General features: G+C 50.8%; 1 long non-coding RNA gene across 1 annotated transcript in view; it reads right to left on the reverse strand.

Annotated features, from left to right (window-relative positions):
• The window catches only part of LOC137651975 (uncharacterized), a 186,414-nt gene extending 168,980 nt beyond the window's left edge, over positions 1–17,434 (reverse strand). Inside the window, exon 1 of the long non-coding RNA XR_011046149.1 lies at positions 17,226–17,434. This is a non-coding gene — a long non-coding RNA (uncharacterized lncRNA). The remainder of the gene's footprint in view (positions 1–17,225) is intronic.
• Positions 17,435–19,645: the final 2,211 nt, after the last annotated feature.

Genomic DNA, 19,645 nt, shown 5'->3' on the forward strand with positions numbered 1-19,645 from the left:
GGGTATGATGGCTATTCCCTCTCCCATCTCACCAGGGTATGATGGCTACTCCCTCCCCCATCTCACCAAGTATGATGGCTACTCCCTACCCCATCTCACCAGGGGATGGGAACTCCCTCCCCATTTCACCAGGGTATGATGGCTACTCCCTCCGCCATCTCACCAGGGGATGGTTACTCCCTCCCCATCTCACCAGGGGATGGCTATTCCCTCCCCATCTCACCAGGGTATGATGGCTACTCCCTCCCCATCCCACCAGGGTATGGCTACTCCCTCCCCCATCTCACCAGGGTATGGGTATTCCCTCTGCATCTAACCAGGGTATGATGGCTACTCCCTCCCCATCTCACCCGGGTATGGCTACTCCCTCCCCATCTAACCTGGGGATTATTACTACCTCCTAATCTCACCAGGGTATGGCTACTCCCCCTCCATCTCACCAGGGAATAGTTACTCCCTCCCCATCTCACTAGGTGATGATTTCACCCTCCCCATCTCACTAGGGGATGGTTACTCCCTCCCCAGCGAACCAGGAGATGGCTACTCCCTCCTAATCTTACCAGGGGATGGTTACTCCCTCTCAATCTCACCAAGATATAGCTACTCCCTCCCCATCTCACCAGGGGATGGCTACTCCCTCTCCTTCTCACCAAGGTATATCTACTCTCTCCCCATATATCCAGGGGATGGTTACTCTCTCTCCATCTCACCAGGGTATGGCTATTCCCTCTCCATCTCACCAGGGATTGGTTACTCCCTCCCCATCTCACCAGGGTGTGGCTACTCTCTCCCCATCTCACCAGGGGATGGTTACGCCCTTCCCATCTCACCAGGGTATGGCTACTCCCTCCCCATCTCACCAGGGGATACCTACTCCCTCTCCTTCTCACCAAGGTATAGCTACTCTCTCCCCACATATCCAGGGGATGGTTACTCTCTCTCCTTCCCACCAGGGTATGGTTACTCCCTCCCCATCTCACCAGGGATTGGTTACTCCCTCCCCATCTCACCAGGGTGTGGCTACTCTCTCCCCATCTCAACTGGGAATGGTTACTCCCTCCCCATCTCACCAGAATGTGGCTACTCTATCCCCATCTCACTAGGGGATGGTTAGGCCCTTCCCATCTCACCAGGGTATGGCTACTCCCTCCCCATCTCACCAGGGGATACCTACTCCCTCTCCATCTCACTAGGGTATAGCTACTCTCTCCCCATCTCACCAAGGGATGGTTACTCCCTCCCCATCTCACCAGGGTATGGCTACTCCCTCCCCATCTCACCAGGGGATGGCTACTCCCTCTCCATCTCACCAGGGGATAGATACTCCCTCCCCATCTCACCAGGGGATAGCTACTCCCTCTCCTTCTCACCAGGGTATAGCTACTCTCTCCCCATATATCCAGGGGATGGTTACTCTCTCTCCATCCTACCAGGGTATGGCTATTCCCTTCCCATCTCACCAGGATATGGCTACTCTCTCCCCATCTCACCAGGGGATGGTTACGCCCTTTCCATCTCACCAGGGTATGGCTACTCCCTCCTTATCTCATCAGGGGATAGCAACTCCGTCTCCATCTCAACAGGGGATGGTTACTCCCTCCCCATCTCACCAGGGGATGGTTACTCCCTCTCAATCTCACCAAGGTATAGCTAATCCCTCCCCATCTCACCAGGGGATGGCTACTCCCTCTCATTCTCACCAGGGTATAGCTACTCTCTCCCCATATATCCAGGGGATGGTTACTCTCTCTCCATCTCACCAGGGTATGGCTATTCCCTCCCCATCTCACCAGGGGATGGTTACTCCCTCTCAATCTCACCAAGGTATAGCTACTCCCTCCCCATCTCACCAGGGGATGGTTACTCCCTCTCAATCTCACCAAGGTATAGCTACTCCCTCCCCATCTCACCAGGGGATGGCTACTCCCTCTCCTTCTCACCAGGGTATAGCTACTCTCTCCCCATCTCACCAGGGGATAGTTACTCCCTCTCAATCTCACCAAGGTATAGCTACTCCCTCCCCATCTCACCAGGGGATGGCTACTCCCTCTCCTTCTCACCAGGGTATAGTTACTCCCTCCCCATCTCACCAGGGGATGGTTACTCCCTCTCAATCTCACCAAGGTATAGCTACTCCCTCCCCATCTCACCAGGGGATGGTTACTCCCTCTCAATCTCACCAAGGTATAGCTACTCCCTCCCCATCTCACCAGGGGATGGCTACTCCCTCTCCTTCTCACCAGGGTATAGCTACTCTCTCCCCATCTCACCAAGGTATAGCTACTCCCTCCCCATCTCACCAGGGGATAGTTACTCCCTCCCCATCTCACCAAGGGATAGTTACTCCCTCCCCATCTCACCAGGGGATGGTTACTCCCTCTCAATCTCACCAAGGTATAGCTACTCCCTCCCCATCTCACCAGGGGATGGTTACTCCCTCTCAATCTCACCAAGGTATAGCTACTCCCTCCCCATCTCACCAGGGGATGGCTACTCCCTCTCCTTCTCACCAGGGTATAGCTACTCCCTCCCCATCTCACCAGGGGATAGTTACTCCCTCCCCATCTCACCAAGGGATAGTTACTCCCTCCCCATCTCACCAAGGGATGGTTACTCCCTCTCAATCTCACCAAGGGATGGTTACTCCCTCTCAATCTCACCAGGGGATGGCTACTCCCTCTCCTTCTCACCAGGGTATAGCTACTCCCTCCCCATCTCACCAGAGGATAGTTACTCCATCCCCATCTCACCAAGGGATAGTTACTCCCTCCCCATCTCACCAGGGGATGGTTACTCCCTCTCAATCTCACCAAGGTATAGCTACTCCCTCCCCATCTCACCAGGGGATGGTTACTCCCTCTCAATCTCACCAAGGTATAGCTACTCCCTCCCCATCTCACCAGGGGATGGCTACTCCCTCTCCTTCTCACCAGGGTATAGCTACTCCCTCCCCATCTCACCAGGGGATAGTTACTCCCTCCCCATCTCACCAGGGGATAGTTACTCCCTCCCCATCTCACCAAGGTATAGCTACTCCCTCCCCATATCACCAAGGGATAGTTACTCCCTCCCCATCTCACCAGGGGATGGTTACTCCCTCTCAATCTCACCAAGGTATAGCTACTCCCTCCCCATCTCACCAGGGGATGGTTACTCCCTCTCAATCTCACCAAGGTATAGCTACTCCCTCCCCATCTCACCAGGGGATGGCTACTCCCTCTCCTTCTCACCAGGGTATAGCTACTCCCTCCCCATCTCACCAGGGGATAGTTACTCCTTCCCCATCTCACCAAGGGATAGTTACTCCCTCCCCATCTCACCAAGGGATGGTTACTCCCTCTCAATCTCACCAAGGTATAGCTACTCCCTCCCCATCTCACCAGGGGATAGTTACTCCCTCCCCATCTCACCAAGGGATAGTTACTCCCTCCCCATCTCACCAGGGGATGGTTACTGCCTCCCCATCTCACCAAGGGATGGTTACTCCCTCTCAATCTCACCAAGGTATAGCTACTCCCTCCCCATCTCACCAGGGGATGGCTACTCCCTCTCCTTCTCACCAGGGTATAGCTACTCTCTCCCCATATATCCAGAGGATGGTTACTCTCTCGCCATCTCACCAGGATATGGCTATTTCCTCCCCATCTCACAAGGGTATGGCTACTCTCTCCCCATCTCACCAAGGGATGGTTACGCCCTTTCCATCTCACCAGGGTATGGCTACTCCCTCCCCATATCACCAGGGTATGGCTACTCCCTCCCCATATCACCAGGGGATAGTTATTCCCTCCCCATCTCACCAGGGGATGGTTACTCCATCCCCATCTCACCAGGGGATGGTTACTCCCTCCAAATCTCACCAGGGGGTGGTTGCTCCCTCCCCACCTCACCAGGGTATGGCTACTCCCTCCCCATCTCACCAGGGGATGGTTACTCCATCCCCATCTCACCAGGGGATGGTTACTCCCTCCAAATCTCACCAGGGGGTGGTTGCTCCCTCCCCACCTCACCAGGGGATGGCTACTCCCTCCCCATCTCACCAGGGGATGGCTACTCCCTCCCTATCTCACCAGGTGATGGCTACTCCCTCTCAATCTCAGCAGGGGATTTTTACTCACTCACCATTTCACCAGGGGAAGGTTACTCCCACCCTGGCTATTCCCTCCCCATCTCACCAGGGTATGGCTACTCTCTCCCCATCTCACCAAGGGATGGTTACGCCCTTTCCATCTCACCAGGGTATGGCTACTCCCTCCCCATATCACCAGGGTATGGCTACTCCCTCCCCATATCACCAGGGGATAGTTATTCCCTCCCCATCTCACCAGGGGATGGTTACTCCATCCCCATCTCACCAGGGGATAGTTATTCCCTCCCCATCTCACCAGGGTATGGCTACTCCCTCCCCATCTCACCAGGGGATGGTTACTCCATCCCCATCTCACCAGGGGATGGTTACTCCCTCCAAATCTCACCAGGGGGTGGTTGCTCCCTCCCCACCTCACCAGGGGATGGCTACTCCCTCCCCATCTCACCAGGTGATGGCTACTCCCTCCCCATCTCACCAGGTGATGGCTACTCCCTCCCCATCTCACCAGGGGATGGTTACTCCATCCCCATCTCACCAGGGGATGGTTACTCCCTCCAAATCTCACCAGGGGGTGGTTGCTCCCTCCCCACCTCACCAGGGGATGGCTACTCCCTCCCCATCTCACCAGGGGATGGCTACTCCCTCCCTATCTCACCAGGTGATGGCTACTCCCTCTCAATCTCAGCAGGGGATTTTTACTCACTCACCATTTCACCAGGGGAAGGTTACTCCCACCCTGGCTATTCCCTCCCCATCTCACCAGGGTATGGCTACTCACTTCCCATCTCCCCAGGGGATGGTTACTCCCTCCCCATCTCACCAGGGGATAGTTACTCCCTCCCCATCACACTAGGGGATGGTTACTCTCTCCACATTTAACCAGGGGATGGTTACTCCCTCTCTATCTCACCGGGGTATGGCTACTCCCTCTCCATCCCACCAGGAGATGGTTACTCCCTCCCCACCTCAACAGGGTATGGCTACTCCCTCCCCATCTCACCAGGGGATGGCTTCTCCCTGTCCATCTCACCAGGGGATGGTTACTCTCCCCCCATCTCACCAGGGGATGGTTACTCCCTTCCCATCTCACCAGAGGATGGCTTCTCCCTGTCCATCTCACCAGGGAATGGTTACTCTCCCCCATCTCACCAGGGGATGGTTACTCCCTCCCCATCTCACCAGGGTATGGCTACTCCCTTCCCATCTCACCAGAGGATGGCTTCTCCCTGTCCATCTCACCAGGGAATGGTTACTCTCCCCCATCTCACCAGGGGATGGTTACTCCCTCCCCATCCCACCAGGGTATGGCTATTCCCTCCCCATCTCACCAGGGTATGATGGCTACTCCCTCCCCATCCTACCAGGGTATGGCTACTCACTTCCCATCTCCCCAGGGGATGGTTACTCCCTCCCCATCACACTAGGGGATGGTTACTCTCTCCACATTTCACCAGGGGTTGGTTACTCCCTCTCTATCTCACCGGGGTATGGCTACTCCCTCTCCATCCCACCAGGAGATGGTTACTCCCTCCCCACCTCAACAGGGTATGGCTACTCCCTCCCCATCTCAACAGGGGATGGCTTCTCCCTGTCCATCTCACCAGGGGATGGTTACTCTCCCCCCATCTCACCAGGGGATGGTTACTCCCTCCCCATCTCACCAGGGTATGGCTACTCCCTTCCCATCTCACCAGAGGATGGCTTCTCCCTGTCCATCTCACCAGGGAATGGTTACTCTCCCCCATCTCACCAGAGGATGGTTACTCCCTCCCCATCTCACCAGGGTATGGCTACTCCCTTCCCATCTCACCAGAGGATGGCTTCTCCCTGTCCATCTCACCAGGGGATGGTTACTCTCCCCCCATCTCACCAGGGGATGGTTACTCCCTTCCCATATCACCAGAGGATGGCTTCTCCCTGTCCATCTCACCAGGGGATGGTTACTCTCCCCCCATCTCACCAGGGTATGGCTACTCCCTTCCCATCTCACCAGAGGATGGCTTCTCCCTGTCCATCTCACCAGGGGATGGTTACTCTCCCCCCATCTCACCAGGGGATGGTTACTCCCTTCCCATCTCACCAGAGGATGGCTTCTCCCTGTCCATCTCACCAGGGAATGGTTACTCTCCCCCATCTCACCAGGGGATGGTTACTCCCTCCCCATCCCACCAGGGTATGGCTACTCCCTCCCCATCTCACCAGGGGATGGCTTCTCCCTGTCCATCTCACCAGGGGATGGTTACTCTCCCCCCATCTCACCAGGGGATGGTTACTCCCTTCCCATCTCACCAGAGGATGGCTTCTCCCTGTCCATCTCACCAGGGAATGGTTACTCTCCCCCATCTCACCAGGGGATGGTTACTCCCTCCCCATCCCACCAGGGTATGGCTACTCCCTCCCCATCTCACCAGGGTATGGCTTCTCCCTGTCCATCTCACCAGGGAATGGTTACTCTCCCCCATCTCACCAGAGGATGGTTACTCCCTCCCCATCTCACCAGGGTATGGCTACTCCCTTCCCATCTCACCAGAGGATGGCTTCTCCCTGTCCATCTCACCAGGGGATGGTTACTCTCCCCCCATCTCACCAGGGGATGGTTACTCCCTTCCCATATCACCAGAGGATGGCTTCTCCCTGTCCATCTCACCAGGGGATGGTTACTCTCCCCCCATCTCACCAGGGGATGGTTACTCCCTTCCCATCTCACCAGAGGATGGCTTCTCCCTGTCCATCTCACCAGGGAATGGTTACTCTCCCCCATCTCACCAGGGGATGGTTACTCCCTCCCCATCCCACCAGGGTATGGCTACTCCCTCCCCATCTCACCAGGGGATGGCTTCTCCCTGTCCATCTCACCAGGGGATGGTTACTCTCCCCCCATCTCACCAGGGGATGGTTACTCCCTTCCCATCTCACCAGAGGATGGCTTCTCCCTGTCCATCTCACCAGGGAATGGTTACTCTCCCCCATCTCACCAGGGGATGGTTACTCCCTCCCCACCTCAACAGGGTATGGCTACTCCCTCCCCATCTCAACAGGGGATGGCTTCTCCCTGTCCATCTCACCAGGGGATGGTTACTCTCCCCCCATCTCACCAGGGGATGGTTACTCCCTTCCCATCTCACCAGAGGATGGCTTCTCCCTGTCCATCTCACCAGGGAATGGTTACTCTCCCCCATCTCACCAGGGGATGGTTACTCCCTCCCCATCCCACCAGGGTATGGCTACTCCCTCCCCATCTCACCAGGGGATGGCTTCTCCCTGTCCATCTCACCAGGGAATGGTTACTCTCCCCCATCTCACCAGGGGATGGTTACTCCCTCCCCATCTCACCAGGGTATGGCTACTCCCTTCCCATCTCACCAGAGGATGGCTGCTCCCTGTCCATCTCACCAGGGAATGGTTACTCTCCCCCATCTCACCAGGGGATGGTTACTCCCTCCCCATCTCACCAGGGTATGGCTACTCCCTTCCTATCTCACCAGGGGATGGCTACTCCTGCCTCACCTAACCAGGGGATGGTTACTCCCTCCCCATCCCACCAGGGGATGGTTGATCCCTCCCCATCTCACCAGGGTATGGCTACTCCCTCCCCATCTCACCAGGGGATGGCTGCTCCCTGTCCATCTCACCAGGGGATGGTTACTTCCTCCCCATCTCACCAGGGTATGGCTACTCCCTTCCTATCTCACCAGGGGATGGCTACTCCTGCCTCACCTAACCAGGGGATGGTTACTCCCTCCCCATCCCACCAGGGGATGGTTACTCCCTCCCCATCTCTCCAGGGTATGGCTACTCCCTCCCCACCTCACCAGGGGATAGTTACTCCCACCCTGGCTATTTCCCCCCCCCCCATCTCATCAGGGTATGATGGCTATTCCTTCCCCATCTCGCCAGGGGATGGCTACTCGCTCTCCATCTCACCAGGGTATAGATACTCCTTCCCCATCTCACCAGATGATGGTTATTCCCTCCCCATCTCGCCGGGGGATGGCTACTCCCTCTCCATCTCACCAGGGTATAGATACTCCCTCCCCATCTCACCAGGTGATGATTACTCCCTCCCCATCTCGCCGGGGGATGGCTACTCCCTCTCCATCTCACCAGGGTATAGATACTCCCTCCCCATCTCACCAGGTGATGGTTACTCCCTCCCCATCTCGCCGGGGGATGGCTACTCCCTCTCCATCTCACCAGGGTATAGATACTCCCTCCCCATCTCGCCAGGGGATGGCTACTCCCTCCCCATCTCGCCAGGGGATGGCTACTCCCTCCCCATCTCACCAAGGGATGGTTACTCCCTCCCCATCTCACCAGGGGATGGTTACTCCCTCCCCATCTCACCAGGGGGTGGTTACTCCCTCCCAATCTCACCAGGAGTTGGCTACTCCCTCCCCATCTCACCAGGGGATGGCTACTCCCTCCCCACCTCACCAGGGGATAGTTATTCCCACCCAGGCTATCCCCCCCCCCATCTCATCAGGGTATGATGGCTATTCCTTCCCCATCTCGCCAGGGGATGGTTAATCCCTCTCCATCTCACCAGGGGATGGTTACTCACTCCCCATTTCACCAGGTGATGGTTACTCCCTCCCCATCTCGCCAGGGGATGGCTACTCCCTCTCCATCTCATCAGGGTATAGATACTCCCTCCCCATCTCAACAAGGGATGGTTACTCCCTCCCCATCTCAACAAGGGATGGTTACTCCCTCCCCATCTCACCAGAGGATGGTTACTCCCTCCCCATCTCGCCAGGGGATGGCTACTCCCTCTCCATCTCATCAGGGTATAGATACTCCCTCCCCATCTCAACAAGGGATGGTTACTCCCTCCCCATCTCAACAAGGGATGGTTACTCCCTCCCCATCTCACCAGGGGATGGTTACTCCCTCCCCCTCTCGCCGGGGGATGGCTACTCCCTCCCCATCTCAACAAGGGATGGTTACTCCCTCCCCATCTCACCAGGGGATGGTTACTCCCTCCCCATCTCGCCGGGGGATGGCTACTCCCTCTCCATCTCACCAGGGTATAGCTACTCCCTCCCCATCTCACCAGGTGATGGTTACTCCCTCCCCATCCCACCAGGGGATGGTTACTCCCTCCCCATCTCTCCAGGGTATGGCTACTCCCTCCCCATCTCACTAGGGGATGGATACTCCCTTTCCATCTCATCAGAGGATGGTTACTCCCTTTCCATCTCACCAGGGGATAGTTACTCCCACCCTGGCTATCCCCCCCCCCCATCTCATCAGGGTATGATGGCTATTCCTTCCCCATCTCGCCAGGGGATGGTTACTCCCTCAACATCTCGCCAGGGGATGGCTACTCACTCTCCATCTCACCAGGGTATAGAAACTCCCTCCCCATCTCACCAGGTGATGGTTATTCCCTCCCCATCTCGCCAGGGGATGGCTACTCCCTCTCCATCTCACCAGGGTATAGATACTCCCTCCCCATCTCACCAGGTGATGGTTATTCCCTCCCCATCTCGCCGGGGGATGGCTACTCCCTCTCCATCTCACCGGGGGATGGCTACTCCCTCTCCATCTCACCAGGGTATAGATACTCCCTCCCCATCTCACCAGGTGATGGTTACTCCCTCCCCATCTCGCCGGGGATGGCTACTCCCTCTCCATCTCACCAGGGTATAGATACTCCCTCCCCATCTCACCAGGTGATGGTTACTCACTTCCCATCTCCCCAGGGGATGGCTACTCCCTCCCCATCTTGCCAGGGGATGGCTACTCCCTCCCCATCTCACCAAGGGATGGTTACTCCCTCCCCATCTCACCAGGGGATGGCTACTCCCTCCCCATCTCACCAGGGGATGGTTACTCCCTCCCCATCTCACCAGGGGATGGTTACTCCCTCCCCATCTCACCAGGGGATGGTTACTCCCTCCCCATCTCACCAGGGGATGGTTACTCCCTCCCCATCTCACCAGGGGATGGTTACTCCCTCCCCATCTCACCAGGGGATGGCTATTCCCTCCCCACCTCACCAGGGCATGGTTACTTGCTCCCCATCTCACCAGGGGATAGTTACTCCCACCCAGGCTATCCCCCCCCCCATCTCATCAGGGTATGATGGCTATTCCTCCCCATCTCGCCAGGGGATGGTTAATCCCTCTCCATCTCACCAGGGGATGGCTACTCCCTCTCCATCTCATCAGGGTATAGATACTCCCTCCCCATCTCAACAAGGGATGGTTACTCCCTCCCCATCTCAACAAGGGATGGTTACTCCCTCCCCATCTCGACGGGGGATGGCTACTCCCTCTCCATCTCACCAGTGTATAGATACTCCCTCCCCATCTCACCAGGTGATGGTTACTCCCTCCCCATCTCACCAGGGTATAGATACTCCCTCCCCATCTCACCAGGTGATGGTTACTCCCTCCCCATCTCGCCGGGGGATGGCTACTCCCTCTCCATCTCACCGGGGGATGGCTACTCCCTCTCCATCTCACCAGGGTATAGATACTCCCTCCCCATCTCACCAGGTGATGGTTACTCCCTCCCCATCTCGCCGGGGATGGTTACTCCCTCTCCATCTCACCAGTGTATAGATACTCCCTCCCCATCTCACCAGGTGATGGTTACTCCCTCCCCATCTCACCAGGGATGGTTACTCCCTCCCCATCTCACCAGGGGATGGTTACTCCCTCCCCATCTCACCAGGGGATAGCTACTCCCTCTCCCATCTCACCAGTGTATAGATACTCCCTCCCCATCTCACCAGGTGATGGTTACTCCCTCCCCATCTCACCAGGGGATGGTTACTCCCTCCCCATCTCACCAGGGGATGGTTACTCCCTCCCCATCTCACCAGGGGATGGTTACTCCCTCCCCATCTCACCAGGGGATGGTTACTCCCTCCCCATCTCGACGGGGGATGGCTACTCCCTCTCCATCTCACCAGTGTATAGATACTCCCTCCCCATCTCACCAGGTGATGGTTACTCCCTCCCCATCTCACCAGGGGATGGTTACTCCCTCCCCATCTCGCCGGGGGATGGCTACTCCCTCTCCATCTCACCAGGGTATAGATACTCCCTCCCCATCTCACCAGGTGATGGTTACTCCCTCCCCATCTCGCCGGGGGATGGCTACTCCCTCTCCATCTCACCAGGGTATAAATACTCCTTCCCTATCTCACCAGGTGATGGTTACTCCCTCCCCATCTCGCCAGGGGATGGTTACTCCCTCCCCATCTCACCAAGGGATGGTTACTCCCTCCCCATCTCACCAGGGGATGGTTACTCCCTCCCCATCTTACCAGGGGATGGTTACTCCCTCCCCATCTCTCCAGGGGGTGGTTATTCCCTCCCAATCTCACCAGGAGTTGGCTACTCCCTCCCCATCTCACCAGGGGATGGCTACTCCCTCCCCACCTCACCAGGGCATGGTTACTTGCTCCCATCTCACCAGGGGATGTTACTCCCACCCAGGCTATCCCCCCCATCTCACCAGGGTATGATGGCTACTCCTCCCCATCTCGCCAGGGGATGGTTAATCCCTCTCCATCTCACCAGGGGATGGTTACTCACTCCCCATCTCACAGGTGATGGTTACTCCCTCCCCATCTCGCCAGGGGATGGCTACTCCCTCTCCATCTCACCAGGGTATGATACTCCCTCCCCATCTCACCAGGGGATGGTTACTCCCTCCCCATCTCACCAGGAGTTGGCTACTCCCTCCCCATCTCACCAGGGGATGGCTACTCCCTCCCCACCTCACCAGGGAATGATTACTCCCTCCCCATCTCACCAGGGGATGGCTACTCCCTCCCCATCTCACCAGGGGATGGCTACTCCCTCTCCATCTCAGCAGGGGATGGTTACTCCCTCCCTTCTCACCAGAAGATAGGAACTCACTACAAAGAGATCTAAACAAAATATATGAATGAGCTGAGATAGATAGGATGGTATTTAACTCGGATAAATTCGAATTAATGAATTATGGAAACAGAGAAGGAATGGTATATGCATACAAGGGACCTAATAACGAGACAATCACAAACAAGGAAGCAATTAAAGACCTTGGTGTAATGTTAAATAGGAATATGTTATGCAACGACTAAATAGCAACACTGTTGGCTAAATGTAAAGCAAAACGGGGAATGTTATTCAGACACTTTAAAACAAGAAAAGCTGAACACATGATTATGCTTTACAAAACTTATGTACTTAGTACACTCGAGTACTGCAATGTGATATGGTACCCACGCTACCAAAAGGATATTGCACAAATAGAGAGTGTACAAAGGTCCTATACTGCTAGCATAGAAGAGGTTAAGGACCTTGACTACTGGGAAAGACTGCAAATTTTAAAACTATACGGTCTAGAAAGGAGAAGAGAACGCTACATGATAATACAAGCATGGAAGCAAATAGAAGGAATTACTGAAAACATCATGGAGCTAAAAATATCAGAAAGAGCAAGCCGAGGTAGATTAATAGTGCCCAAAAATATACCAGGAAAACTAAGGAAGGCGCACAGGACATTAATCCACTACGCACCACCATCGATAATACAGCGACTATTTAATGCGCTGCTAGCTCATCTAAGAAACATATCAGGAGTGAGCGTAGATGTGTTTAAGAATAAGCTCGATAAATACCTAAGATGCATCCCAGACCATCCAAGACTGGAAGATGCAAAATACACGGGAAGATGCATTAGCAACTCTGGTGGATATACGAGGTGCCTCACACTGAGGAACCTGGGGAACCCAAACAAAAAATAAGGCAATAAGGCAATAAGGGGAAGGTTACTCCCTCTCCATCTCACCAGGGGATGATTAATCCCTCTCCAACTCACCAGGGGATGGTTACTCACTCACTATTTCACCAGGGGAAGGTTACTCCCTCCCCATCGCACCAGGGGATGGTTACTCCCACCCTGGCTATTCCCTCCCCATCTCACCAGGGTATGATGGCTACTCCCTCCCCATCCCACCAGGGTATGGCTACTCACTTCCCATCTCCCCAGGGCATGGTTACTCCCTCCCCATCTCACCAGGGTATGATGGCTACTCCCTCCTCATCTCACCAAGGGATGGTTACTCCCTCCCCCTCTCACCAGGGGATGGTTACTCCCTCCCCATCACACCAGGGGATGGTTACTCCCTCCCCATCACACCAGGGGATGGTTACTCCCTCCCCATCTCACCAGGGGTTGGTAACTCCCTCCCCATCTCACCAGGGGATGGTTACTCCCTCCCCATTTCACCAGGGGATGGTTACTCCCTCCCCATCACACCAGGGGATGGTTACTCTCTCTCCATTTCACCAGGGGATGGTTACTCCCTCTCTATGTCACTGGGGTATGGCTACTCCCTCTCCATCCCACCAGGGGATGGTTACTCCCTCCCCACCTCAACAGGGTATGGCTACTCCCTTTCCATCTCACCAGGGGATGGCTGCTCCCTCTCTATCTCACCAGGGGATGGTTACTCCCTCCCCATCTCACCAGGGTATGGCTACTCCCTTCCTATCTCACCAGGGTATAGCTACTTGCTCCCCATTTCACCATGGGATGGTTACTCCCTCCCCATCTCACCTAACCAGGGGATGGTTAATCCCTCCCAATCTCTCCAGCGTATGGCTACTCCCTCCCCATCTCACTAGGGGATGGCTACTCCCTCTCCATCTCACCAGAGGATGGTTACTCCCTCGCTTCTCACCAGGGGATGGTTACTGCCTCCCCATCTCACCTAACCAGGGGATGGTTACTCCCTCCCAATCTCTCCAGGGTATGGCTACTCCCTCCCCATCTCACTAGGGGATGGCTACTCCCTCTCCATCTCACCAGAGGATGGTTACTCCCTCGCTTCTCACCAGGGGATGGTTACTGCCTCCCCATCTCACCTAACCAGGGGATGGTTACTCCCTCCCAATCTCTCCAGGGTATGGCTACTCCCTCCCCATCTCACTAGGGGATGGCTACTCCCTCTCCATCTCACCAGAGGATGGTTACTCCCTCGCTTCTCACCAGGGGATGGTTACTGCCTCCCCATCTCACCTAACCAGGGGATGGTTACTCCCTCCCAATCTCTCCAGGGTATGGCTACTCCCTCCCCATCTCACTAGGGGATGGCTACTCCCTCTCCTTCTCACCAGAGGATGGTTACTCCCTCCCTTCTCACCAGGGGATGGTTACTCCCTCTCTATCTCACTAGGGGATGGCTACTCCCTCTCCTTCTCACCAGAGGATGGTTACTCCCTCTCCTTCTCACCAGGGGATGGCTACTCCCTCTCCATCTCACCAGAGGATTGTTACTCCCTCCCCATCTCACCAGGGGATGGTTACTTGCTCTCCATCTCACCAGGGTATGGTTACTTGCTCCCCATCTCACCAGGGGATAGTTACTCCCACCCTGGCTATCCCCCCCCCCATCTCACCAGGGTATGATGGCTATTCCTTCCCCATTTCGCCAGGGGATGGTTAATCCCTCTCCATCTCACCAGGGGATGGTTACTCACTCCCCATTTCACCAGGTGATGGTTACTCACTCCCCATTTCTCCAGGGGATGGTTACTCCCTCCCCTTCACACCAGGGTATAGCTAATCCTTCCCCATCTCACCAAGGGATGGTTACTCCCTCCCCATCTCACCAGGGGATGGTTACTCCCTCCCCATCTCACCAGGGGATGGTTACTCACTCCCCATTTCTCCAGGGGATGGTTACTCCCTCCCCTTCACACCAGGGTATAGCTAATCCTTCCCCATCTCACCAAGGGATGGTTACTCCCTCCCCATCTCACCAGGGGATGGTTACTCCCTCCCCATCTCACCAGGGTATGGCTACTCCCTCTCCATCTCACCAGGGGATGGTTACTCCCTCCTTTCTCACCAGGGGATGGTTACTCCCTTCCCATCTCACCAAGGGATAGTTACTCCCTCCCCATTTCACTAAGGTATGGCTACTGCATCTCCATCTCACCAGGGGATGGTTACTCCCTCCCTATCTCACCAGGGTATGGCTACTCCCTTCCCATCTCACCTGGGGATGGTTACTCCCTCCCCATTACACAAAGGGATGGTTACTCTCTCCCCATCTCACCAGGGGATGGTTACTCCCTCCCCCATCTCACCAAGGGATGGCTACTCCCTACCCATATAAAAAAGGGATGGTTACTCCCTCCCCATCTCATCAGGGGATGGTTACTCCCTTCCCATCGCACCACGGTATGGCTACTCCCTCCCCATCTCACCAGGGGATGGTTACTCCTTCCCCATCTCACCAGGTGATGACTACTCCTTCTCCATCTCACCAGGGTATGGTTACTTTCTCCCCATCTCTATATGGAATGTCAACTCCCTTCCCATCTCTATAGGGTATGGTAACTCCCTACCCATCTCTATAGGGTATGGCAACTCCCTCCCCATCTTGATAGGGTATGGCTACGCCCTCCCCATCTCACCAGGGTATGGCTACGCCCTCCCCATCTCACCAGGGTATGACTACTCCTTTCCCACATCTTTGGGAGATGGATTCTCACTCCCCATCTCACCAGGGTATGGCTTCTCCCTCCTAATCTCACTAGGGTATGGCTACTCCCTCCCCATCTCACCAGGGTATGGCTACTCCCTCCCCATCTCTGATACTACTAAATTTCTCCCTTACACCTCTCTTGATTTCTATCGTCCACATCAGTCTCCTAAACTCTATCACAACTACAATCTGCAGACTTGAGAGAGCCTGAGATTGGCTACAAGGTCCCGGCAATCTAAAACAACAACAACAACAACAACCTCTATAAATAATGTTCTCCATTCACATCCATAAGGCAAAACTCATTCCTTTCCTTTGTTTTACCTGTCAAATGCATAAACTGTTCTGAAGTCTTTTATTTTATTAACAGGTACCAAAATACATTATGCCGCAATTCTGTTAAATTAACTGGTAATCATGTTACAATAAAAGAATTCGAGTCAAATTGACCTCCGATACTAAGCTGTACCTTTGAAATTTAACATTAGAACACGAATTCCACGTAAAGCTATTAATAGTTTTGTTCAACGATTCAGTACAATGCTAATAACTTATTCTTAATTTATTTATAGCATGAAATCTAAAACTGACCCTTTCTTTAATCAAATAGGTTATAGGATGTTGTTTCGTTTTATAAAAATCTCTCACAACAAGAGTAAAGCATAATAAAGTTTAATGTGTTGCCACACTTACTAAGTTAAACAGCTGCATAACGCTCGCTTTCGTAATTGAAAAAGATCAAGAAAACATTACATAATATGCTTAAACTAATAAATTCGAAGCTGCATACCAATAGGACAGAATAAAAATAAAAAGAGGGTATACAATTTAAATCATGTCAGTAAATAATAAAAGCATAGGCCTACAGTTTTGAACCAGTACATAATGTGATTACACCTGGGACGATAACAATGGTAATGATGATGCAAATATCGTAATAAATAAATGTACAATACACTTTTCTATCTTATATCCAGCAGTTCTATGCTACTTTTCCTCCCAACAAATGGATAACGTATGTTGGTGCTACTGTCGAGCGTAACATGTGGTAATTCATCATCCAGTCTTTTATTATTCGTTCATTCACTTTCCAATAAATTCCGAATATAATAATAAAATCGTTCACAGAAAAAAAATCTAAGATATTTTTGTAAGAAACACCATGGAAAAGTTATGTTTATTGGTCAAAACATCATATCAAAACCATCGATTTAAGACAATTGTCCGGAGAATCGTAATCGGACTACGGGTAAATCGAAGTAAATTGGCAATCTGGCAACTTTGAGCCAGCTGAGATAGCTTACCAATAATACAAACGTTCATAGTAACGATTGGAAAACATACAGTTCACACATGTTCATATTATCAGGATTTTCACCGGGCACTACCAATAATACAATCGTTCATAATAATGATGGGAAAATATACATTTTGCACACGATCATAATATAGGTACTCTAGGCCAGAGTACTCTGCTCTAGGCTAGCCAGTAGCAAAGTAACCTAACCCAACATTGCTTACGTACCTCGTCTGATTAACCTATATTGAAGGTCGTCAGTACATGCGTTACTAATTATAGCTTCCCAAATTTATCTCCCATATATCCTTTATCTTATATACATCTACAGTACATACCTATCAGTATCAGGACACAGTCGTAGACGAAGGCCAGTAGCTTGCATTGGAGTCTTTCCTTACGTCCAACTCCAGATTATTCCGATAAAGGTAGCAGTTGTGCCCGTTGAAAGCTCCGTTGAATTTCTCAATAAAGTGTTTAGATACTTCATAGCACTTATAGCGACACTTATTTACCAAATAAACTTAGTTTGTATCGTCGTACTTCTAAGAAACTCAAAGTAACCTACTTATTAGCAGGGTTGCCAAATAACTTGACATCCAAACCGCGGTGCAAAGCCTCAAAAGTAGCGGCAGTTGCTTGAAAAGTAGCCCAATTATAGTAACTTAGCCATCATTAAATTGGTACTAAAAACTATTGATATTATATACTATAGAAATAGATTAGTGGGGCGGGAATCGAAATCAATCAAATAAGCTTTTGTAGAAGAGTATGATATCGAAAAATTTACATAATTTTTATTCAAAAATACAGAAAATAAAGCCGTATATTTTTTTGCAAAATTGAATACTAGTTGAATGACATTTAACAAAATTAGAATTAGCAAAATAAAAGAGATTTGTTGTTCATTCAACATAATCATAAAAGGATTCAATTAACTAAGTTTAATAAAGTATATTTACATTGGTGATTGTATTGTTTTAGAATTTATTCAATTAATGGAAAAAAAAAGTTTTTACAACAAAGGTTCAGTTAGCAAACGTAGTTATGGTGACTCTTTGTCCGTCCGATGAAGTTAGTTCTGTCACAAAAGATTTAATGAATTAGCTAATACAGACGTCATTTATCATGTCTTCCTTTATAATGTTATCAGTGTGCTTAATAGCCTTGACCCAATTTTCCTTGCAAATCGGAAACAAAGTCGTTTTGGATATGTTGATCGCATCTGTGACACGTTTGATTGCTTGGCCAATTACAAATTAACAGTTTCCTTATCCTTTTCCCACTTTAAAAAAAAAAGCTGATAGACATTGTATGCAGGGTTAAAATATGTACCATAATTATGGTACATGTACTCTTCAGGGCTTGCGTACCATGTACAATAATGCCAGTACTCAGCAGACAATGAAGCTATGAGTGAAGAATCTGCCCTGGGTTAATACCTGCACATTAACTGATTTAGCGTGTCGGTTAATCTTGTTTTTGACTCTACAACGATGGTTTAAACTATCTGTGAACTATTGAAATTTGAAATAGAATAATCGATCTACATTTCCACTTTGAAATTATTATAAAAGAAATTGCATTTGTAAAGACCATTTAAATAATTTATTGGCGCCGCGGTTTATTTCCTCCAGAGTAGCCCAATTTCAGGCAAGTAGCGGCACCCTTTTATAACCCGCGGTAAGGTGTTCAAAAGTAGCCCAATTGGGCGGGTAAACCGCGGGTTTGGCAACACTGCTTATTAGGCAGAACGCCATGTTTACATTCAGTGAAATGGTAAGCTAGGTGCATAAAAAACGAGTCTACGGGCTCTGCTGATCTGTGATTGGTGCATTTCATGTGACACGGGGGAAAATTTTTTAGTCTTTATTTGTTTTTGTTCAATTCTAAACAGGTGAAACCTTCAGGATATCCGTGTATCTGTTATATTTATGAAGCTTTGAAGATTATTAAATGGAATATACACTTATTTATGATAAAGTGGAAGCCGTATAAGAGTAAATACTGTATTATGTTCAGTTAACTCGCCTTTCAGATTTAGGACGTAAAAACCAATTTTTTAAATTATATATTGTGTAGATAATTGAGCATAAATGTACAGTATCCCCTCGTAGTTTCTAAGAAAATATCTAGTATCCCCACGTAACACATTGAAGAACGTAAAATATTCCCATGTACCATCTGCAAATGAATAGGCCTATACATTACTACAGAAGTAACCTTTAGTTGAATATTATACAGGATCTGTCCCTCGGTTATCATATGTAAGTAAAGTAGCAAACAGACATTATAATACCTCCTAAACAACACCATTCAGGAGATGAAAATTATCTTCGAAGCAATATTCGTAGTCTAATTTGCTACAATATCTTTAAATAACGTACATGAGCAAATGTCCAATATTCCCAAAATAGCATCAGTAACTTAACAAATTTATACACTATACACACATTATATATATATATATATATATATATATATATATATATATATATATATATATATATATATATATATATTGTATATATATATGTATATATATACATATATATATATATATATATATATATATATATATATATATACAGTGTATATATATATATGTATATATATACATATATATATATATATATATATATATATATATATATATATATATATATATATATATATATATATACATATATATGTATATATACAGTATATATATATATATATATATATATATATATATATATATATATATAAATATATA

The sequence above is a fragment of the Palaemon carinicauda genome, chromosome 13 (genome assembly GCF_036898095.1).
Source record: "Palaemon carinicauda isolate YSFRI2023 chromosome 13, ASM3689809v2, whole genome shotgun sequence".
Lineage (NCBI taxonomy): Eukaryota > Metazoa > Arthropoda > Malacostraca > Decapoda > Palaemonidae > Palaemon > Palaemon carinicauda.